This window comes from Oryctolagus cuniculus, chromosome 13 (assembly GCF_964237555.1).
Source record: "Oryctolagus cuniculus chromosome 13, mOryCun1.1, whole genome shotgun sequence".
Classification (NCBI taxonomy): Eukaryota; Metazoa; Chordata; class Mammalia; order Lagomorpha; family Leporidae; genus Oryctolagus; species Oryctolagus cuniculus.
Window position 1 is genome coordinate 91,189,683 of NC_091444.1, and position 24,710 is coordinate 91,214,392.

Sequence of the window (24,710 nt, forward strand, 5' to 3'; positions counted from 1 at the left end):
TTTAAAAGAAGAAAGAGCCTAGAGGGAATGAGGCTTGAAGCCCCATGGGGGAAAGTTCACTGAAAGTGAAAGGCTGAAAAAAGATATACCATGCCAATAGAAATGAAAAAAGAGTGGGCATAGCCATCTTAATATCAGACAAAATAAATTTTAACACAAAAACTGTTAAGAGAGAAAAAGAGGGGCACTATATAATGATTAAGGGAGCAATTCAACAGGAAGATGTAACTATTATAAACGTATATGCACCTAACTACAGGGCACCGATGTATTTAAAAGATATGTTAAGGGACTTAAAGGGAGACTTAGACTCCAATACAATAGTACTGGGGGACTTCAATACTCCACTCTCAGAAATAGACAGATCAACAGGACAGAAGATCAATAAGGAAACAGCAGATTTAATTGACACTATAGCCCAAATGGATCTAACAGATATCTACAGAACTTTCAACCCTACATTTAAAGACTTTACATTCTTCTCAGCAGTACATGGAACCTACTCTAGGACTGACCACATACTAGGCCATAAAGCAAGTCTCAGCAAATTTAAAAGAATTAGAATCATATGATGCATCTTCTCAGACCACAGTGGAATGAAGCTGGAAATTAGCAACTCAGGAATCCCTAGAATGCATGCAAACACATAGAGACTGAACAACATACTCCTGAATGAACAATAGGTCATAGAAGAAATCAAAAGAGAAATCAAAAACTTTCTGGAAGTAAATGAGGATAACAACACAATATATCAAAACTTATGGGTTATGGCAAAAGCAGTGTTAAGAGGAAAGTTTATAGCAATAGGTGCCTACATCAAGAAATTGGAAAGGCACCAAATAAATGAGCTATCAATGCATCTCAAGGATCTAGAAAAATTGCAGCAAACCAGACCCAAATCTAGTAGCAGAAGAGAAATAAAATCAGAGAAGAAATCAACAGGATTGAATCAAAAAAAAATTACAAAACATCAGCCAAACGAGGAGCTGTTTTTTTGAAAAAATAAACAAAATGGACATCCCATTGGCCCAACTAACTAAAAAAAGAAGAGAAAAGACCCAAATCAATAAAATCAGAGATGAAAAAGAAAATATTACAACAGACACTACAGAAAGAAAAAGAATCATCAGAAATTACTACAAGGACTTGTATGCCAGCAAACAGGGAAATCTATCAGAAATGGATAGATTCCTGGGCACATACAACCTACCTAAATTGTACCAGAAGACATAGAAAACCTAAACAGACCCATAACTGAGACAGAAATTGAAACAGTAATAAAGGCCCTCCCAACAAAGAAAAGCCCAGGACCAGATGGATTCACTGTTGAATTCTACCAGACACTTAAAGAAGAACTAACTCCAATTCTTCTCAAACTATTCAGAACAATCGAAGAAGAGGGAATCCTCCCAAATTCTTTCTATGAAGCCATCATCACCTTAATTCCTAAGCTGGAGAAAGATGCAGCATTGAAAGAGAATTACAGACCAATATCCCTGATGAACATAGAAGCAAAAATCCTCAATAAAATACTGGCCAGTAGAATGCAACAACACATCAGAAAGATCATCCACCCAGACCAAGTGGGATTTATCCCTGGTATGCAGGGATGGTTCAGTGTGTGCAAATCAATCAATGTGATACACCACATTAACAGACTGCAGAAGAAAAACCATATGATTATCTCAATAGATGCAGAGAAAGCATTTGATAAAATACAACACCCTTTCATGATGAAAACCCTAAGCAAACTGGGTTTGGAAGGAACATTCCTCAATACAATCAAAGCAATTTATGAAAAAACCCATGGCCATATTCTATTGAATGGGGAAAAGTTGGAAGCATTTCCACTGAGATCTGGTACCAGATGGATGACCACTCTCACCACTGGTATTCAACAGAGTTCTGGAAGTTCTAGCCAGAGCTATTAGGCAAGAAAAAGAAATTAAAAGGATACAAATTTGGAAGAAAAGAACTCAAATTATCCCTCTTTGCAGATGATATGATTTTTTGCTTAGGGGATCCAAAGAACTCTACTAAGAGAGTATTGGAACTCATAGAAGCATTTGGTAAAGTAGCAGGATATGAAATCAATGCACAGAAAGCAACAGCCTTGGTATACACAGGCAATGCCATGGCTGAGAAAGAACTTCTAAGATCAATCCCATTCACAATAGCCACAAAAGCAATCAAATACCTTGGAATAAAATTAACCAAGTATGTTAAAGATCTCTGTGATGAGAATTACAAAATCTTAAAGAAAGAAATAGAAGAGGATACCAAAAAATGGAACAATCTTCCATGCTCATGGATTGGAAGAATCAATATCATCAAAATGTCCATTCTCCCAATAGCAATTTATAGATTCAATGCAATACCAATCAATACCAAAGACATTCTTCTCAGATCTGGAAAAAATGATGCTGAAGTTCACATGGAGACACAGGAGACCTCGAATAGCTAAAGCAATCTTGTACAACAAAAACAAAGCCGGAGGCATCACAATACCAGATTTCAGGGCATACTACAGGGCAGTTGTTATCAAAACAGCATGGTACTGGTACAGAAACAGATGGATAGACCAATGGAACAGAATAGAAACACCAGAAATCAATCCAAATATCTACAGCCAATTTATATTTGATCAAGGATCCAAAACCAATCCCTGGAGTAAGGACAGTCTATTCAATAAATGGTGCTGGGAACATTGGATTTCCACGTGCAGAAGCATGAAGCAAGACTGCTACCTTTCACCTTACACAAACATCCACTCAACATAGATTAAAGACCTAAATCTATCACCTGACGCTATCAAATTATTAGAGAACATTGGAGAAACCCTGTAAGATATAGGCACAGGCAAAGACTTCTTGGAAAAGACCCTGGAAGCACAGGCAGTCAAAGCCAAAATTAACTGTTGGGATTGCATCAAATTGAGAAGTTTCTGTATTGCAAAAGAAATAGGAAAGTGAAGAGGCAACCAACAGGATGGGAAAAAATATTTGCAAACTATGCAACAGATAAAGGGTTGATAACCAGAAGCTACAAAGAGATCAAGAAACTCCACAAAAACAAAACAACCCACTTGAGAGATGGGCCAAGGACCTCAATAGACATTTTTCAAAAGAGGAAATCCAAATGGCCAACATGCACATGAAAAAATGTTCAGGATCACTAGCAATCAGGGAAATGCAAATCAAAACCACAATGAGGTTTCACCTCCCCCCGGTTAGAATGGCTCACATTCAGAAATCCACCACCAACAGATACTGGCGAGGATGTGGGGAAAAAGGGACACTAACCTACTGTTGGTGGGAATGCAACCTGGTAAAGCCACTGTGGAAGTCACTCTGGAGATTCCTCAGAAACCTGAATATAACCCTACCATTCAACCCAACCATACCACTCCTTGGAATTTACCCAAAGGAAATTAAATTGGTAAACAAAAAAGCTGTCTGCACCTTAATGTTTATTGCAGCTCAAATCACAATAGCTAAGACCTGGAATCAACCCAAATGCCCATCAACAGTAGACTGGATAAAGAAATTATGGGACATGCACTCTGCAGAATACTGTACAGCAGTAAAAAAAAATGAAATCCAGTCATTTGCAACAAAATGGAGGAATCTGGAAAATATCATGCAGAGTGAAATAAGCCAGTCCCAGAGGGACAAATGTTATATGTTCTCCCTGATCGGTGACAACTAACTGAGCATCAAAAAGGAAACCTGGTGAAATGAAATGGACACTATGAGAAACAGTGACTTGATCAGCCCTTGTCATCACTGTTGATGTACAATTTAATACTTTATCTCTTTTAGTATTTTTTGTTCTACTTAATTGCTATTGTAATGTTATTGTAATGCTCAAATTAACACATAATTATTCTTAGGTGTTGAAATTTAACTGAAAAGTGATCTCTGTTAAATATAAGAGTGGGAATAAGAGAGGGAGGAGATGTACAATTTGGGACATGCTCAAGCTTACTTGCCCCAGATGGTGGAGTTAGAAATGTGCCAGGGGATTCCAATACAATCCCATCAAGATTGCATGTACCAATGCCATCTCACTAGTCCAAGTGATCAATTTCAGTTCACAAATGATCATACTGATAGGTCTAAGTGTCAAAGGGATCACACAAACAAGACTAGTGTCTGCTAATACTAACTGATAGAATCAAAAAGGGAGAGAACAATCCAACATGGGAAGCGGGATACACAGCAGACTCATAGAATGGCAGATGTCCTAAACAGCACTCTGGCCTTGGAATCAGCCCTTAAGGCATTTGGATCTGGCTGAAGAACCCATGAGAGTATTTTAGGCATGGAAATCCAAGACACTCTGGCAAAAAAAAAAAAAATCTAAATGAAAGGCCTCTGTGAGTGAGATCCCAGTAGAAAGAATCGGCCACCAAAGAAGGAGGTACCTTTCTCTGAAGGGAGGAGAGAACTTCCACTTTGACTCTGACCTTGTGTTAATAAGATCAAAGTCAGCGAGCCCAGGGGGATTCCATGGCCTTGGCAACTCATGACTAGAGCATGGGGAGATTGCTGATGCCTTAAACAAGAGTGTCAATTTGTTAAGTCAACAACAGGAGTCACTGTGCACTTACTCCTCATGTAGCATCTCTGTCCTTAATGTGTAGTTCAATGTGAATTAATGTTATGACTAGTGCTCAAACAGCATTTTGCACTTTGTGATCTGTGTGGGGGCAAACTGATGAAATCTTTACTTAATATATACTTAACTGATCTTCTGTATATAAAGATAATTGAAAATGAATCTTGATGTGAATGGAATGGGAGAGGGAGCGGGAGATGGGACGGTTGCAGGTGGGAGGGAAGTTATGGGTGGAAAAATCCATTGTAATCCATAAACTGTACTTTGGAAATTTATATTTACTAAATAAAAGTTAAAAAAATGTTCCCAATCTGTGCCTTCGTGGCTAGCCTCAAGATGCTCCCTTTACCTGGAATGCTTGTTTTTTGTTTGCACTCTTTCTTTCCTGGCACATCTCCATTTCTACTTTTCTTTCTTTTTTTAAATAAAGATTTATTTACTTATTTGAAAGGCAGAATTACAGAGAGGAAGAGAGAGAGAGAGAGAGGATGTCTTCCATCTTTTGTCTCACTCCCCAAATGGATGCAACTGCCAAAACCAGGAGCCAGGAGCTTCTTCCAGGTCTCCCACATGGGTGCAAGGCCCAAAGACTTGGGCCATCTTCCATTGCTTTCCCAGGCCATAGCAGAGAGCTGGGTCAGAAGCGGAGCAGCTGGGACTCGAACCGGCGCCCATATGGGATGCCAGCACTGCAGGTGGCGGCCTTACCTGCTATGCCCCAGTGCCGGCCCCCTATTTCTCCTTTCATTTGTGCTCCCAGGGCATCTGCTTTCTATTGCATTACTCCCCACTGACCACAGATCCCACACCCCCAACCACAACCTCCCACAAAATTAATGATTCTTTGGTGTTCCCAGAGCAGCACATGTTTGCTTCCACTCCAAGTCCTTGTCTCAGTGTATTGTAGTGATCCATCTACTCATCTGTCTCCTTCACCATACTGCCAGCTCCTAGGAAGCCACAGTCACCTTTTCTCAGGTCAAGGACACTCCACTAAGCTCCAAATCTCTCTTCCAGAAGGCTTGGCTGACTACCTGGGCTGAAGTAACAGTTCCCCCCATGCTCTGTAGTACAGCACGTACAGTATTGAAGTGACCTGTTGACTTATGCATCATCTCCTACTAGAATGGGAGTATCCTAGGACAGGAGCTCATGTAATTCATTGCTGCCATCCAAGTTCCTGCCACACAAAAGGACTAAATAAAAGCCCCCGAAAGCCTTTATGGTTTGTAGTTTTAGTGATTTTTCAGTACTTGAGTTATTTTTAGATGTCAAATGGTGCTTTTGTCTCGAACTAAATTGGGTACATTTTATTAAGTGCTTATTACTTTACTATGAAGATTTCAGCTCTATAGATAATTGAAAAGTCTCAAATGCTAGAGAAGGACCATGTTTAGTTGGCAGAAAACCTTCCTGACTTGTGGGTGGTGGAGCTTGAGAGAATGTGGAATTCAAAGGAGAAGAGTGAACATGTAGAGTGATAGGTGGTGCTCGTTCATGGCAGAGGAATGCCAATAAACATGTAACATCCCACCCCTTGGGGTTTACAGCTGTTAACCCCATTTATTAGAGAGAGATTTTAAGAGAAGGTTACTGAAGTTACTTAACAAATTTGTGCTGAAAACCAAGATAAAATGATGCTGAAAATCCCCTCAGTACCCAGAATCATTGGGGGTGCTTGCAGCCACTGCCAGCTCTGCTCCCTTAGGCACTATTTCTTCATCATTCAGGTCTGAGGCCTGGGGAGGGTGGAGCAAGGCTCCTTCTTGCCTGTCCACTCACCTGCCCTTCCTATAGCCACTGAGACGTGGGCAGAAGATGCACTTTAACCATGAAAGACTACTTTTATGTCTGTGGTGCAACCTTCATGGACCCAGTTCCTTGGGGTTTTGGATTTTTTATTCAAAGCCAAGCTTGCTTTATTTTTAAAGGAAAAGATTTTTTTTTTGACAGGCAGAGTTAGACAATGAGAGAGACAGAAAGAAAGGTCTTCTTTCCATTGGTTCACCCCTCAAATGGCCACTACGGCTGGCACAGTGCCGATCCGAAGCCAGGAGCCAGGTGCTTCCTCCTGGTCTCCCATGTGGGTGCAGGGCCCAAGCACTTGGGCCATCCTCCACTGCCTTCCTGGGACATGGCAGAGAGCTGGACTGGAAGAGAAGCAAGCAGCAGAGAATGGGCGCCCCAACCAGGACTAGAACCTGGGGTGCCGGTGCCACAGGTGGAGGATTAGCCTAGTGAGCCACAGTGCCTGCCTCTAAAGGAAAAGATTTATATATTTCTTTGAAAAGCAGAGCAAAAGAGGGAGAGGGAGAGAAAGAGATACAGAGAGAGAGAGAGAGAAATGGAGAGAAAGAGAAAGAGATCTTCCATTTACTGGTTCTACCCAAATGACTACAGCAGCTAGGGCTAGGCTAGGCAGAAGTCAGGAACAAGGAACTCCATCTGGGTCTCCTGCATGTGTAGTAGGGACCCAAGTTCTTGAGCCATCACCTGCTGCTTTCCCAGCCACATTAGCAGGAAGCTGGATTGGAAGCAGATCAGCTGGAACTCAAACTGGCATTCTTGATGTGGGATTCCAGAGTTGCAAGCTATGGCTTAACCTACTGTGCCAAGATGCCAGCTCAAAGCCAAACTTTTAACACTCAAAACACTTCCCAAAAATGGGGTGATGTCAAATTGAAGCCCAGCTGTGGGTCTTCAAGACTGGATTTTTTAAAATCTACCATTTTCTTCGTTTTTCTGGGTTAATTTGTGCTCTGCTTTCTCTGGGGCAAAGAAATGTTCCCTTGAGGCTGTGAATGTCCTCTGCTCTCAGAGGTGCTCCCAGCACTAAAGGCACAAGGCATGGCTGGCTAATAACTCTGTGTGTCATCCCTCCACATGTATTAAAGTGTATAAGTAGTCATCAACACAGCACATTATATGTGATACATACAATTCTCGGGCAACATATATATCTGTATAATTTTCTTCTGCATCCCTCATATGTAGATAAATGTCATCAGGAGAACCTGGACTGGCATGATGGCAGTAAGAGTAGAATGAAAAAGAAGGGCTAGAAACAAGAGACATTTCAAAGACCGACTGATTGCCTGTTGGCAATAATGTGGAGACCCTGCCTTGTCCTGGTAGGAATGTTTATGTTAGAGAGACTAGGCAGATTTTGGCAAATTACCTGAATACACTTAAAGGTTCAGCTTCAGTTGGACCAAACACTTAATGTCCTTTGTTATTAAAGAAATGGCCTTAGAGGACAATGAACCTTAGACCAAGGATTCAGAATTTTCCCAAACCTTACAGTCTGTTATGGTTTGAATGTTTGTCTCCTCCAAAGCTCATGTTGAAATTTAATGGTCTGGCCAGTGCCACAGCTCACTTGGCTAATCCTCTGCCTGTGGCACCAACACCCCAAGTTCTAGCTCTCGTTGGGGTGCTGGATTCTGTTCCAGTTGCTCCTCTTCCAGTCCAGCTCTCTACTGTGGCCTGGGAGTGCAGTGGAGGATGGCCCAGGTCCTTGGGCCCTTGCACTCATGTGGGAGACCAGGAAGAGGCTCCTGGCTCCTGGCTCCTGGCTCCTGGCTTCGGATTGGCACAGCTCCAGCCATTGTGGCCATCTAGGGAGTGAACCACCACATGGAAGACCTCACTCTCTGTCTGTACCTCTCTCTAACTCTGCCTGTCAAATAAATAAAATCTTAAAAAAAGTAATAAAAAGGAAAGAAAAAGAAAATGAGTTAGCTGAACTGGGGAACTGATATCTTCCCACATCTCCCAATTTGTACATCACACCTCAGTTCTAGGTGCCAACATTCTCATTAGAATGTATCCATGGCCTTTGGTCACTCTGCCTAGGGATAGGCCAAAGAACATGTTACCCCTAGAAGGACTGTCATATAGATCCATTTCTTCTCTGTCCTATTTCCCTTGATTACTCTTGAATCTATCCCATGGCACCATTTCCCTGATGGGCGGGGCTACTCACTGCCCAGAGGGGCAGGGCATGTTGATGTCATAAGGGACCCTGTGACACAGGCTGGCCTATAAAAGCAGCTGTAGTCCTGGACACCTACCAGTCGCTGATTCTGACTTCTGGACGCAGGACAGAATGACAGATAAGACTAAAAAAAGTTTTGCCTCCCAAGACCATATTCCCCCTTATTCCGTATCTTCCCTCTGGCCTGACCCTGCTGATCCTGAACCCTGGCTTCACCTGTCTATTCCTCCGCCCCAGACTGACCCCCCTAAATCTATATTTGAATCTTACCACCCTGCATTTCTGAACTGGCCTTATCCTCCTCTGCACCCTCTACTCCATCCCAACTATCCATCCTTCCCTCGTGTCCCTTCGCACCAGACCAAAGCCCCAGGTCCTGCATCTGGATCTCACCCTCCTCCTAGTGCCCTGCCCACATCTGACTCTGCTTCTCCTCTCCCGGACCCTCCTCCCGGACCAGTGTTTGAGCCTTTCCCTCCTCCTGCTCCTCCTTACTTGCCCCACCCTCCTTCTGATCCTGCACCCCAACCTGGCCCTGCTCCTGCCCCTCCAGCTTCCCGTCGTGGGCTTCCACAAAACCCTCTTCCTGCTCCTAGTTCCTCCCTCAAGTCTCATCCCCCTTGTCATAGGAAACACCAGCCATGCCCTTCTGTCACTAAACCTAAACCCCGCCCACCCCCTGCTCCCAAGCACAAGCCTCGCCCTCCTACATGTAAACCCAAGTCCAAACCTCCCCCAGATGTTCCTCTCTGCCTTCCTTTCCCCTGCGGCCGTGATCTACGCAAACGCTTCCTAGCCCTTCTTTCTCAACACCCTCACCCTTCTCCTACCCTTTTACACCTACACCACCTTCCTGTCACTGCCCTTCATAAACCTCGTCTCTCGTCCAGCCTATCTCCACAGCGCCACCTTCCTTCAGTCCGTTCAACTTGGCGCGAACCTTTCATTGCCCCTATACACCGCCCTCACCCTCCTCCTGGTCCCCCAGCCCGCTCTCCACGTTCTGCTGCTTCTCGGCGCCATCTTCGGCTTTCCTCTAGTCTCTCTCCGCAACGCCACCCTCCTTCTGTCCCCTCCCGTCGGCGCCACCCTCCTACTACATCTGTGCAGCACCCTCACCCTCCTGGTCCCCCAGCCCGCTCTCGGCGTCCTGCTGCTTCTCCGCTCTGTGCTCGCCTGCCTTCTGATCCTGCACCCAAGCCTCGCACTCCTCCTGCTGCTCTCTCCCAGCCTCAGCCTCACCCTCCTTCTGACCCTCCTCCCAAGTCTTACCCTCATTTTCGTTCTCCTTATCAGTCATTTCCTCTTTTTCTTCCACTCCAGCCTCTTGTTGCTGCGCCCCAGCCTGTCCGTCTTTCTGCTCCGTCCTTCCAGCCTCACCCTCCTCCGTATCCTCCATCTCAGCCCCGTGCTGCTCCTCCTCCTCACCCTCCTGACCATGCTCACCTGCGCTCTGTACCTCGACGCTTGCCTCGCCCCCCTGCTCGTCCATCCCAGCCTGACCGCTCCTCAGGCTCTTCCTTCCCGCCCCACCCTCGCTAAGGTCCTTCTCCCTAGCCTCACCCTCCTCTTCCTCCACCTCCTCCCTCTCATTCCTCCATAGCCACCTCAACCTTCTACGACTATGTCCTGTCTGCCCATTTGTCTCCCACACCAGCCTGATCTTCCACACTGTTCTTACCTTCCGTATGACCTCTCGCTTCAGTCTTGCCCTGCCTCAGGCCCGTCAAATTATAATCCTCTAATCTACCCTCCTCCAGGTCTCCTCACTTTGTCATCTTTTTCCATCCCTGACAAATTACACCCCTCCCCAGCACCTGATCTTATTCACTCCACACCCAGCTCCTCAAGACTCTGTTCCTAATCGTACCTAACCTGCTCATGGCCCTGTGTTATCCTACCTGTTCCTACTCAGCCTCTATGTTATCCCCAACTCCTCCTTCTTACTAGTCCTCTAGACCCTAACACACCCCCACCCACTTGTGATCCAGTCACCCCATCCTTTTACACCTACAAAAAGAACCCCAGCAGGAAGTTTCCTTCCCACGGCCACAGTTCTGAAGCTCCCCGTTATGACAACCAGACTCCCAGAAACATGATGGTGGGTATAGGGGATGTGGCCCCAAGGACAGATTACCCCTCAGCTGGAAATATTACTTGGTTCTTTACAGGACCCTTTTCCATGAGCAAGTCCTGGTTAGGTGACTAAAGTATTTTGCCTTCATCTGCACTTGGTTCCTCTGAATAGACTAGAGTACCTCTAACAATTTCCTTTTCTCTGAACAGGCAGTTAGATCCTCTCCTGCCTGATTAGTGTGCTTGCATCAGCCTTTACAACATGGTTGGAGCAGACCAAACTGCAGGAGCCTAATGAAGGAGAGAATGAGAGGGATTCATCCCCTCTGTTCTTGGGGAGGGTGTGTTCTGTTGCTCTGCCCTGAGTTAAAGTGAGTGAAAGAAATGGGGAGCCCTGAGAACTCAGCTACAGGGCATGAGGATTCCACTGTAGGCTGCTGGGGACCTGTGTGGTTTTTGTTTGTTGTTGGTTTGGTGGGGTGGTGGTAGTTATAATTGACTTGATCTGGTTGTGCTCAAACTTTGTTGTTTCTTTTAATCCCCAAATATTTTATAACAAGGTCCAGGGTCACTAGACTGCTTTCAAATAGCTTGAATGTACACGTTGTTGAATAAGCATGGTGCAGTCTCTGGCATTGCCCACAGGAATCTGACTTTTATAGTAATTTCGTCTCCTTGGAATTTCAGCAAATCCCTGTAGCAGGCATGCAATGGAGAGGAGGAGTCACTAATTGGTGAACAATGACATTATCTCCAGTGGCTGGACTCCATTTCTGTGGATGACAGCTATCCAATAACACAACTCCCATGAGTGCAGAGAGATGAGAACAATTCTGGACAATCCTGATGCCTCTGGCCTCTAAGCTATAGCTCTTCTGCTCCCTTACGCAGGAAAAAGCAGTCCTTCTTTGAGGGATTAAGAAACTCATGTCCCTTGGACCAGTCTTAGCTGCAAGGATAGGCAGGTCTGTTTCTATTGTAATTGAGTCAGCAAGTTGCTCTATGAATGAGCTGTCCTGAAGGTTTTAGTTTTCTTCTGGCATCTCTGTCCCAGAATTGACAAAACAGGTCCGCCAGTTGTAAGGGTGCCAAAACCAAGATGGTTGAGATTCCATTTACTCCATAGAGAACTTGAGGCACTAAAGTGTTGATTCCATTGGATAGATGACCTTTAGAGATGCAGTTATCTTTGGCTGGATTTGCAAGATTGATACAATGAATAACAACTCTTCCCAGGGCAAATACTTCCCAGGGCCAAACCAGTTGGCTTGTTCTGTTTGTTTATTAAAATAGCCACACCCCAATGCTGGCAATTCAGTGGAGATTTTGATCCCTGTGAATTCAGAAGGTTGGTTCTCTTACTGATAGTCAGCCTGTCTCCACAGTTGCTACCATGATCATACTGTATCACATCTGTATAGTAAAGCTCTTCAGGATGTGCAGGATTTGATAAACAGGCATCCCAAAACTTGAGAGTCTCATCCAAGCAACTGGTCATTATACATCAATAACTGTAGACTGGGGCTTTGATCAAATGGTTGTTTCTAATAGGAATATCATGCTGTGCAGTCTGTAGCACTTGATTGCTATTGAGGTCGTGAATTTTGACACTGCTATATCAAAAGACAACACACTGATATATAGAAAGTTGTATTTTGCACAATACAAAATCTTAGGCCCAAGGATTATCATGAATCCTCACATGACTGTATGAAATCCCCACATTCCTTGAAATGTTACTGTTTTGCTCCTTTGACATTTTAATAATTGTCCAAATGTGTAATTTTACTAAACTAAATCTATGTGCTATTTAGGAAATTCATATCCTACCATTATTCTGCTGGTAGAAAAATGTTGTGGGTAGTGGTGGCCTCAGCTGCTGTGGTGTAGGCTGTGGGACATAAGGTGGGGGAAATTCTCCTTGATTTGAGGAATGCATCAGTTCAGGGCATGTGGATGGATACATAGGAGAATGATAGTATGAACTGTGGTACTTGCATTGAAATGGTGTGGACACATGACATTTTCTGAGGCACTATGTGAATTTTATGGATCCCATTGTCTTCTACCACCTATGATGTATAACCAAGAGGTAGATATATAGGTGGCAGAGGACGGGGACATGAGAGACACATAGGCAGCCCATTGAATATTCTGAATTCTTTAGTGTTGATAGTGAGAGTCTCCCCAGGAATAACTTGTACCAGTATAATCTGTTGTATCCAGTATTGAGGAAAGGAAGGCCATCTGGCCTCTCTCTGGGGATGTTATCATCGTGTGTGAGTGCTTAGTAGTATGCTGGGTTGCAGCGGTGGTGTTCCCATGATAGCTCTCCATGTCCTCGAGTGGACTGCAGCAGCCTTATGACCTCCATTCACTTGTTTTTAAAATGATTCTCCACATGACAGAGCTGAGCAGCAACCAATGGCCAAGCCCTGCAGGCATAGAGACAGGTAACATGTAGTCACACATATTTTGTGTATGAGATCAGCAGAGGGTTCATACTCTGGGCATCTGTTGTAAAGTGTGAGATGTTTGACTTCCTCCAAAATCTTTTTCAGCAGATTGGCCTACCTGAGGTCTAGTCAGCGGGTGACCACTTCTTTCTTCTGCCACATAACCCCAAGCTCTATTCTGGTGGTATCCAGAAGTGGCCCAGTAGCCAAGTCATATCTGAGCAGCTGGGTCAGGTGAGTTCAGAGCTGGAATGGGACAGAGGATGGAATGGGACACTCAGAGGCACAACATGGGGTAGGGGTGGGACAAAGACAAAACAGATTGGGGGTTATAGAATCTGGAATGGATTTTGAAAGATTACACATGAGCTCCTAAAAAGCTTGGGCAGATGCTATTAGATTAGGGGGATGAGCTTTTCAGACCCTGGAATGTGAGCTAAAGCTAAAGCAAGGAACTCAGGAAGTTGAGAGAAAGGGCCACACAGCTGTGAGGTCCAGGGCCACACTGTGTCCCCAGCCTGAACAGTCCTGAAATCCTTATGCTTAATGAGTGAGTGAATGAAGAATGAAGGAAACACACAATGAGTGGAACCCAGGCCTCAGCGTCGGTGTGTGGGTGCCTCCTAAAACCAGGACTTGGGGGAGGGGTTCTTTCTTTTCCAAGACTGTTTCTGTTGCTTTAAGATAAAGTATATCGAATAAGGCATGTAGTGGAGGCAGATTCAAAGAAGTAATAATAGCCCTCCTGAATTATACTTGCTAAAACTTATATGTCTGTTTCTATGGTTACAAGTCAACACTTATGTGTATGTTACCATAGTTACAAACCAATAATGTGTAAAATACCAAGTTGGTTAGGTTAGGAAAGAGTGATTTTTTTTCTTATTGGTGATTCAGGACACCTTGGTACAGATTGTTTTATCAAATGTGCGAAACATCCATTTTTTTGTTTGAGACAAAGAGGGTTTGACTGTGGCCATCTGCTTTAATGCAGGAGAGGATTCTAGCTTCCTCTAGCATCTTCTTTTAAGAAGTGATTGGCCCAGATGAAGTCTGGTCATGAAGTCCCTCTATTTCCTGGGTCTGCCACATGACAAAAGGGATTTGAATTCAAGAGAGATCCAGATCTGCTTGCCAGGTGAGTCAGTGTTGAAGTGGGCAGTAGAGGAATCCTAAACATTGAGTGTTGGGTTCAAACATGGTACAGCACAAACAGGGACTTGAAGCTACAGTACAGAGAATGGTTTTTGAAAAGTGATATGTGTGTGCTCATGTAAACTTTGGGTAGCTATTCTCAAACAGAAAGAAAAAGAGTAAGAAGATTCTAGGCCATGGAACATTAGCTAATGGAAGGAACGATGAAATAGGAAATTGCAGAAATGTCCTAACAGCTAGCTTGTTCCACACTGTCTGTTCCTGATGTAAACACATCCTGAAACACACTGGCCCAGAGTGAAAGGACGTGTGCAGTCCATAAGGGGATCGGGCCAGCATTCTCCACTGCGTCAAGACACCATTTGGGAGGCCTGTGTTCCTTCTCAGTGTGCCTAAACATTTGTGAAGTGTGCAGTGGGAAGAGTGCAGGCTTTAGATCAGTGTTTAACTGCTGACAAAGACCAGGGGCCAGGGCTAGTTACATTCCCGTGCAAGGCCTTTGTTCATTCCTTTCTCTTATTTAAGGTATATGTAGGGCTCAGTGTCACAGAAACAGAAAATAGAATACTGATTGCCAGGGACTAGGGGGAGGGGAAGTGAAGAGTAGGTTAATGCTTGATAAAAAGTTCTGGAGACTGCATTCAGTAGGAGTCTATTTTAAACAGTCCTAAAAATGACTGCAATGTAGAATTTCAAATTGTGCTCTACCCCCAATAAAAAAAAATCAGAAAATAGCTTAACTGCAACAACATCATGTTAGATTAGGAAAGGTTTATGTTCCTACATTGGCCACATTGGGCTGAATTATTTGTCACATATGAAACGGTGTGTGTGTGTGTGTGTGTGTGTGTGAAAGAAAGCGATTCTATGCTTCCAATAGTGTCAGAAAGGCTATTGACTCCTTCTAAAACGTGTTTTAATAGACAATTTGCCCAAGTGAAATACAATAATCAGGGTGAGGCTGCCATGTACAAGATGGCCAACCCTTTGCTAGCAGGGCCCAGATGAAGATTTCCTATGAGCTCATGTAAGCAAATATTGGAAAGCTGTCCTCAAATCAGGTTTCTAGGAGGCATGCTGTGGAGCTGTGCTCAATGCATAGAATTAGAGTTGCTCTATTGTTTCAAGTGCATTCCTACCTGATATAAGGACATCCTGAACTATACTTTCCTTTACAACTGTGTGAGGAAAGAAACAAGTGGAGTACATAGTGAGAAAGGACACATATGAGTTGATGTTTGGGGATTTATTAAACCAGGGCTGGTCCACCCCTTCAGAGCTGTTGTACTGGTGCTAGCATTAAAATAACCTCTCATTAAACATATTTATTTACGTGAAGAGAACAGATTTCATGTATTTCATATATTCAGTTTCAAGCCTGCAATGATCCCTCCCACCTTTGTTGTCTCCTTTCCCTCCCTCCTTCCTCCTGTTTTTTTTTTTTCCCCCTTTTAATATTGTTTATTTTTTGAAAGCAAGAATTAGGAGGAGAGAAAGAGAGATCTTCCATCTGGTAGGTCACTTCCCAGATGGCCACAATAGCCAGGGCTGGGCCAGGCCAAACACAGGAGCCAGGAGCTTCTTCCAGGTCTCCCACATGGGATACTGTAGTCCAAACACTTGAGCCAATCTCGGCCTTTTTTGCCAGGCCTTTAGTAGTTGTTGTGCACAGGACATAAACCAGCACCCATATGGGACACTGGTGGCCACAAAACACTCAACCCCACACATTCAATGCACTTCATACTCACAGGTTTAATCCTACACTCAATGAAGAACTCAATCAGAAAAAAATACAAAGACCACTGTTGTGCAATAGTAGACAAGGGCTGTAACAAATGATAAACTATAAGGATGTCAGCTTCACTCATAAACATCAATGTGGGGGGTACAGATGACCCTTTCATATGCTGATTTCATTCCTTTGGGTAAATTCCCAAGAGTGCAAGGGCTGGGTCATATGATAGGTGTATTTTCAGATTTTTGAAGAATCTCAATACTGTCTTCCACAATGGCTGTACTAGTTTACATTCCCACCAACAGTGGACTAGGTACCTTTTCTCCCACAGCTTCAAAAGCACTTCTCTTTCTTTTTCTTTTTAATTTTTGGATGATAGGCATTCTCACTTAGGTGACATGAAATTCATCGTGGTTTTTATTTGCATTTCTATGATGGTTAGAGACCCCGAGCATTTGTCCATGTGTCTGTTGTCCATTTGGATTTCATCCTTTGAAGAATGCCTTTTCATCTCCGTTGTCCATTTATTCATGGGGTTATTTGTTTTGTTTTGGTTCAGTTTCTTGAGCCCCTTATATGTTTTATATCTTAATGGTTTATCAGGAGAATAGTTTGCAAATATTTTCTACCATTTGGTCTGATGCCTCTTCTCTTTGTCAAGTGTTTCCTTTGCTGTTCATAAACATCTTAGCTTGAGCTGGGTCTCACACATGGGTGCAGGGGACCAAGGACTTGGGTGATCTGCTGCTTTCCCAGGCGCATTAGTAGGAATCTGGATTAGAAGTGCAGCAGCTGGGTCTCCAACCTGTGCACATATGGGATACCAGCATCATAGGCAGAGGCTTAATCTGCTACACACAATGCTGGCCTCATCTATTGGCCCTTTGTAGTTCATCCTTTGAAAAATGCCTATTTATGTCCTTTACCCATTTTTTCACTGGATTTTTTGTTTTGTGTATACTCAGTTTCATGAGCTCCTTATTATTCTAACATACTAATCCTTTATTAGGTGACTAGTTTGTAGATATTTCTCCCATTCTGTTATTGTCTGTTTGCTTTGCTGTTTCCTTTGCCGTTCCAAAGCTCCTTAGTTTGATGTAATCCCATTTGCCTATTTTTCTTTTACTACCTGTGTTTCAGGTTTCATAAAATATAGAACATTGCTTTTAATGTTGTGGCAGATTGAAAAAAAAATCTACATTGTACGTGTGTGTGGGGGGGGTGTGGGTGGTGATTGTGGCTGTGTGTATGTGTGTGTGTTGCATGCATTCATGTTGACAATAGGCAAACAGGATTTGGAAGCTTTTCAAGATGGAGAAATTTCTGACTCTTTCTCAAATCTTTTATAGGAAATGAATGATGCAGAGGAATGTTTCCAATGAAGCACGTATCACCTGCACTGTATGAAGGAAAAGCATTCTGAGATGATAGAAAGGAGTTACACTGTGCAACACAGAGATTGACAAGCTCCAGGACAACGTCAGATCAAATATTCAGACAGAACTAAGATATTGGTGGTCAAGGTTGTTTAAAGGAAAGCGTGATATTGGTGGTCAAGGTTGCATAAGAAAGATATTGGTGGTCAAGTTGTATAAAGGAAAGTGTGATATTGGTGGTCAAGCTTGTATAAGATGTTGGTGGTCAAGGTTGTATAAAGGAATGTGTGATATTGGTGGTCAAGGTTGTTTAAGGAAGATATTGGTTGTCAAGGTTGTTTAAAGGAAAGTGTGATATTGGTGGTCAAGGTTGTCACTGATATCTTACTTAAACAACCTTGACCACCAATATCACACTTTCCTTTAAACAACCTTGACAACCAATATCTTACTTAAACAAGCTTGACCACCAATATCGCACTTTACTTTATACAATCTTGACCACCAACATCTTACTTAAACAACCTTGAAACCAATATCACACTTTCCTTTATACAATTTGACCACCAATATCTTTCTTATACAACCTTGACCATCAATAACACACTTTCCTTTGAACAAACTTGACCACCACTATCTTAGTTCTGTCTGAATGCTTGGTCTTACATATGTCCTGCAGCTTGCCAATATCTGTGTTGCACCAAATGTATGAACTCTCCAGAGAGAGAGAAAGGACTGGGGTTTCAACAGCTGGGTACACACTGACTCCAAGTCTGTGCTTGCATCTCCTGGAAATGCTCCACCCAATCCATTTGTGACTGAGTGCTCCAGGATGCACTCCATCGGAAACACACTCTGCAGAACATTGCCATTATGCAGAGCAACCATTATGTTTTGGGTCCTGCTGCATCTGGTGCAAGCTATTCCCCACTTTTCTTTTGAAGAAACAGTTACCCACTGTCCAAGTGAGCACATGGGTACTGTTTCAATGTCTGTTTTCAACCCTATAGGCACAGGCACATATTCTGGCCTGCCACTGCCAAACACCTACTCTTACCCCTCTGCTCATTCACATTCCCTCTCATTTTATCACAAGCACCAGTACAACTGCCTCAAAGACAGCAACTGGCCCCAGCTTTCAAATGTTTGTGTCCTTCCTCACTACATCCTTAATTCATCCTGTCACTCACTCACCTGTACAGTACGAGCATATTTCAGGATGCCTTTACAACAGGAGGAATACTGCTGACCACATTCACTGCTTGGAAAACCTCCTAATTTCTTGTGTGCTGCACAAAGGCCAAATTAGGCACATTGGTGCTTGGAATTGGTGGCAGATTGCCAGATGAATATGGCTTGCTTATGAGACTATGTCAACCATTTTTGTGTCACCACCAAATGAAGACTCCTTTGGACAAGATAGGCAGAGACATTGTGTCATGCCAAATTAGGCACATTGGTGCTTAGAATTGGTGGCAGATTGCCAGATGCATATGACTGGCTTAAGAGACTATGTTGACTGCTCTTGTGTCACCACAACAAGTTGGAGATTCCTTTGAGCAAGACAGGCAGAGACATTGTGTCATGCCAAATTAGGCACATTGGTGCTTAGAATTGGTGGCAGATTGCCGATGCATATGACTTGTTTCTAAGAGACTATGTAGACTGTTGTGTCACCACAATGAGTTGGTGACTCCTTTGGGCAAGACAGGCAGAGACATTGTGTCATGCCAAATTAGGCACATTGGTGTCTACACCTAAGCTGGCAGTTTTGTATCATGACCAGAACATGGTAATGATCATCAATGCTTCAACTGTTGTTACCATTGTGATAACCAAGTTGAAATCATGGAACTCAAGGATATTCTAAGATAATATTGCTTGCAGTTTGACCCAGCACTTTATAGAGAGGAGTCACACATTCCTCGTCATACTTGGACTATATACTACTCCTCAGGAAAGTATCATGGCTGCCCTCAGACACCTTGTGAAGCCTAAGACTGACAAAAAGAGGACCAACAAGCTCATCCTGCACCAGTCAGACTAAGATGTTGAGTTTAAGGATAAGTGGCAGAAATCAAGGAGTACTGACAATGGGGTATGGAGAAGATTCAATGGCCAGATCTTGACCCCAACATTGGTTTTGGGAACAATAGGAAAACAAAGCTTCCTGGTGGCATCTGGAAGTTCCTAGCCCTCAATGTCAGCGAGCTGGAGGTGTTGCTATTACACAACAAATCTTGCCATGCTGAGATTGCTCAGTGTTTCCTCCATGAACCATCATGGAGAGGGCATCATGGAGAGAGCAGCCCAGCTGGCATCAGAGTCACCAATCCCAATGCCAGGCTGAACAGTGAAGAAAATGGATAGCTCCTGTGCACATTTCATTTGTGTTTAAGTAGAACCATTAAAACTAAAAAAAAAAAAAAAAAAAAAAAAAAAAAAACCAAAAAACAAAAAAAAGAAAAGAAAAGCCTGCTGAAGGTAGCTGTTTGGTCCAGAAAGCTGAAAATTAAAAATTATCTGTCCTTCATCTGTCGCCAGCTGAATATGAAACAGTCTGTGGCTGAGTCCATGAGCTACTTGTGTGGAGATAGAAAGATTTCAAGATTCTACATGATGCTGTGTGCATCTCTTTCCAAAAATCAGAGAGGAAAAAAAAAACATCCAAGAGTAAGTCCAGGGTTTCCTTCTGTTTTGTAGCCCCTCTCCTCCACCATTCTGCCTTCAAGCAGAGAGCAATCTCAAGTTAACTAAATTCCTAGGGCTGTTAACATGTTTATGAAAGTTTACTACCAGACATGGCAATAGGTTAATTTAGTTTTTGTCACTTATTAGAGAATGTATTTTGTATATCTTCATAGTGAAGTAGTTTATTGTACCTTTCAGCAACTCCTTTTTGAAAAGGAAGTTCTTTTTGAGGAACATGATTTTTCTTTGAAATGTTTAATGTAAGTGAGAATTTATTTGTGTTCCTTGGTTAAAAATTATGCACATTGCTACGTTTCTTGTAGAGGGCAAGATAATCTGTTTATAATAAAAATGAAAGAATTTTTTCAGATGTGTTAGTCATTTATTATATAAACTGCTTATATTGCTATAACAAACTTAGCATGCCACAGTGTAGCAGCCTAAAATGCTGGGAAAAGTAATTTCTTTTTATGATATTTATGATGTTATTAGAGATAAACATCAAGAATCAGTAATCTAGAAGGAAAACCTGAGAATTAACAAATCATAGTCTAAAGAGATACAGAACATTATCTGATTATATGAAATTGAAATACTAATTTCCCCATGTATAGAGAAAAAAAATGAACCAATTTCCCAGAGGAAGAACAAATATAACTTAGTTTGCCATGATACTCATGCTTGCTTCCCCACAAAGGGAATTGAAGTTGAACAGAAAGTGTGGTGGCGCTCTTGGTGACCCTGTAAGGAGGTGGGCTTGAAACTCCCCAGGCACTGCCACAGGCCTCCTGCCCAGAGGAAGGATGGCTGAGGCTGTGATTTATGAGTCAGAACTGAAAGAATGCTAAACCTAAGCCCAAGATACATTTTTTGCCTTTGGAAGTATTTCTAAAGTGGCTATCAAAGTGAAGTAGAGAACTTTGTTATCTGTTTTGGTATTTTGTTAAGTTTTGAATATTCAAATTAGCTTTTGCTGTGAATACTATTTGCTGTGTATGACAGTTACCTTTTTTGGTGAAGCACATGATAATAAAGATGTTGGCGAATGGGGCCAGTGCTATGGTGTAGTGGGTCAAGTTGCGGCCCTTAGCACCAATGTCCCATATGCTCCACTTTCAATCCAGCTCCCTGCCAATGTAGCTGGGAAGGCAGCGGAAGGTGGCCCAAGTTCCTGGGCTCCTACCACCCACATGGGAAACTTGGAAGAAACACTTGGTTCCAGGCTCCAGCCCAGCACAGCCCTGGGCTTTGTGGCCATTTCTGGAGTGAACCAGTGGGTGAAGATCTCTCTGTCTCTCCTTCTCTCTCTCTATAATTCTGCCTTTCAAATTAGTAAATAAATCTTTTTAAAAAAAGATTTTTTGATATAAAGAAATTTTAACACCTTGACCTATTCACACTTTAAACCCCTCTTGTTTTTCTCTAGTTGATGATCAACTGAGTGTTCATGTCGATGAAGGTGGATGGGCTTGTCTGGCCTGCAAAGAGAAATGGATTATTTGGAAGATTTCTCTGTCACCTATTACTAAGGTAACAATTCTTTTTTTTTATGGTTTTTTTTTTTTTTTGGACAGGCAGAGTGGACAGTGAGAGAGAGAGAGAGACAGAGATAAAGGTCTTCCTTTTGCCGTTGGTTCACCCTCCAATGGCCGCCGCGGCCAGCGCGCTGCGGCCGGCGCACCACGCTGATCCAATGGCAGGAGCCAGGTACTTATCCTGGTCTCCCATGGGGTGCAGGGCCCAAGGACTTGGGCCATCCTTCACTGCACTCCCGGGCCACAGCAGAGAGTTGGCCTGGAAGAGGAGCAATCGGGACAGAATCCGGTGCCCCGACCAGGAATAGAACCTGGTATGCCAGTGCCGCAAGGCAGAGGATTAGCCTAGTGAGCTGTGGTACTGGCTGGTAACAATTCTTGAGAGAGCTTGAAGGAGATAGAAGAGAAAGCTATCAATTGGTTCTTACCTTTGCCCTTCATTTTCTAGTCAGTAGAGGGTAGTGATGTGCTTCAGGCTTTATGGGTTAGCATTTCCATAGTAGTATGAAATGCCAAGCATGTATACACATTTGTGTATTAAAGAAAAGGCTTTCCTCCCATTAGTAATTTTTAAACATCATTTACATTTAATAAAATCAGAGACATTTTTAATGAACATAATGCAAATCATTTTGCTGACTGAACTCTAAGACTAAATGCCCTCCATATAAGCTAATGAACTGTGAATTTGCCACCAGAGAGGGATTCATCCATCACTGGCTAAGCCTGGCTGGGGAAGACACCTAGAGAGACTCTTGTAGATTTGGGAGGTGATAAGACTTACAATTTCCTAAAAGCAGTGCAGGTATGGTGGATATTGCTTATATTGATTGGAAAATTGTGTTTTGACTTGGAAGTGATATTTGAATGAATACAAATCTAGGGATTTGAACAGATCATTCAGACCAGGGATCCATCAAAAACAGTTAAGGAAAAAGAATGTAAGGATCTTAACACTAAGACAAAGGAGATTCTTCACGTAGGACTCTCAGCTAGCAGTGTTGGGTGGTAGTCAGTGGGGTTCATTTCTTTCAGAGACATTTTGTGAGAGTAGCTTGAACCTCTGAGGCACTGTGATGGATGTTTTTCTAATATCTACTCTGTGGGTTTACCAAAGACATAAAATCTCATACTTAATTTGTTGCACATGCAATATTATGAGCCTACAACTTAAAAGTCAGAATTAAAAAATATATGGTGAACTTTTTTCTACTACAAAGCTTTTCATTTTGAATGGATGGACTCCTGAGTATCATTATTTTAAGAAAATAATATTGTTCTTTTTTATTATTCTTTAGATTTATTTAAGGTGAAGATAATTTTTCTCTGTATCAAAGCATTTTTTGTTACTCTGTCCTATTGTTAGATGCATAACTGAACTAATCTCATGATGTTGTTCCCAGGGAGGAAGTTTTTTTTTTGTCCTCATCAGGAAGCCACAACTAATTTGGTTGATCCCTGAAAGCTCAGGAAAGATTCATCAGCATATTCTGCCTCAGGGGCAAGGCATGCTCTCAGGCATCCAGTGAAGGTTTCTTCTCTCTTTGGAATTTTGTCTCCTAGTAGTGATCTCATAGTAAGTTTATAAAGTAACTGCTTTCACACTTAATTCTTTGTGAAATTGGTTAGGTTGAAAGTTTCTTATGAAGTTGGCATTGCACCATATGAATAATGGAACACACAAAATAAAACCTTTGATTTTCTTCAGTGAACCATTTTTCTTATGATGATAAATCAGTTCATACTAACCCTCTCCTTATACTGTAACATTAATACCCTCACTTCAGACACATCATCTTATAAGTACTCTTTTTTAATTAAAACAGTTATGTAAGATTTTTTTTAAGATTTATTTATTTGAAAAAGTTACACAGAGAGAGGACAGGCAGAGAGAGAGAGAGGTCTTCCATCCGATGGTTCACTCCCCAAATGGCCTCAATGGCTGGAACTGCACCAATCTGAAGCCAGGAGCCAAGAGCTTCTTCTGGGTCTCCCACGCAGGTTCAGGGGCCCAAGTCCTTGGGCCATCTTCTGCTGCTTTCCCAGGCCATAGCAGAGAGCTGGATTGGAAGAGGAGCAGCCAACACTCAACCCAAGGCCCACATGGGATGCTGGCACCAGAGGCAGAAGCTTAACCGACTGCCACAGCGCTGGCCCCTTAGCCCTTTGCTAATCTCTTCCAGCTTCTCATTTCTTATTTGCCTTCCTCACAGCAAATGACTTAGCCTCCTATAGCACAGAGATCAGAGAAGCTAGATAAAAACTCCCTGAACATATAGCATCTAGAAAACAGCCATGTGCCTTGGGCTTGTTTACATAACACAGAGTTTAGAAGTGGCACAGGAGCAAGCCTCAGTGCAGAGGTACCCTTGGGTCTCTGCTTGGGTGACATTTGTTAGTGTGCAGTTGGTCAGAGCAAGTTGAAGGGTGGAGCCCACAGTGAGAAAGCATTCAAGGGAGATGAATTCAGATTTTAGTTGATCCTAGTTAAGTTTTCTATATGCCATGTATTCCGGAACAGTCTTTATGAGATGTGATAAATTCATATATGATTGATCACCCAGGAAAATTGAATCCAGCCACTGTTCTACCCCTTACATTTGAGCTGAGTGAGACTTCGAACAACTTGCTGAACATTTTTGGCATTCTATTTCTTCCTTTGCTCAATGTTGAGTGGGGAAGGAGTTGGAATAGATGAAGAATCATTAGTGTATCCAGCAGACACTTGGTTTGAAGCCTATTCTGTTTGCTTCCTTTGTTTTCAGCCTCAGCTTGTGAATGCAGAACCCCAATCAGTGCTACCAGATGCACAGTGGCTCACTCTCACAACAGGGATAGCAGTAAGACTGAAAGTGCTTTTAAAGGCTTAATACTGTGCCTCCAAAGTGGGCCTTCTGGCAAAGAGGGTTAAGCCACTGCTTGGGATACCCACATTCTTTATTGGAGTGCTGGTTCAAGACCTAGCAGCTTTCTTCTTTTCCATTGCAGGAGGCAGCGGAAGATGGCTTGGGCCCCTGGTGCTCATGTAGGTGACAACGTGTGGAGTTCCAAGCTCCAGGCTCTGTG

The 24,710-nt window shown here is 42.9% G+C and overlaps 1 protein-coding gene across 1 annotated transcript in view; it reads left to right on the forward strand.

Annotated features, from left to right (window-relative positions):
- The window catches only part of LOC103352187 (sickle tail protein homolog), a 97,334-nt gene that overhangs the window by 70,226 nt on the left and 2,398 nt on the right, over positions 1-24,710 (forward strand). Inside the window, 5 exon segments of the mRNA XM_051832430.2 lie at positions 13,255-13,383; positions 14,144-14,287; positions 17,392-20,091; positions 21,536-21,639; positions 23,048-23,220. The gene's annotated coding sequence lies outside the window, so the exon portion shown is untranslated.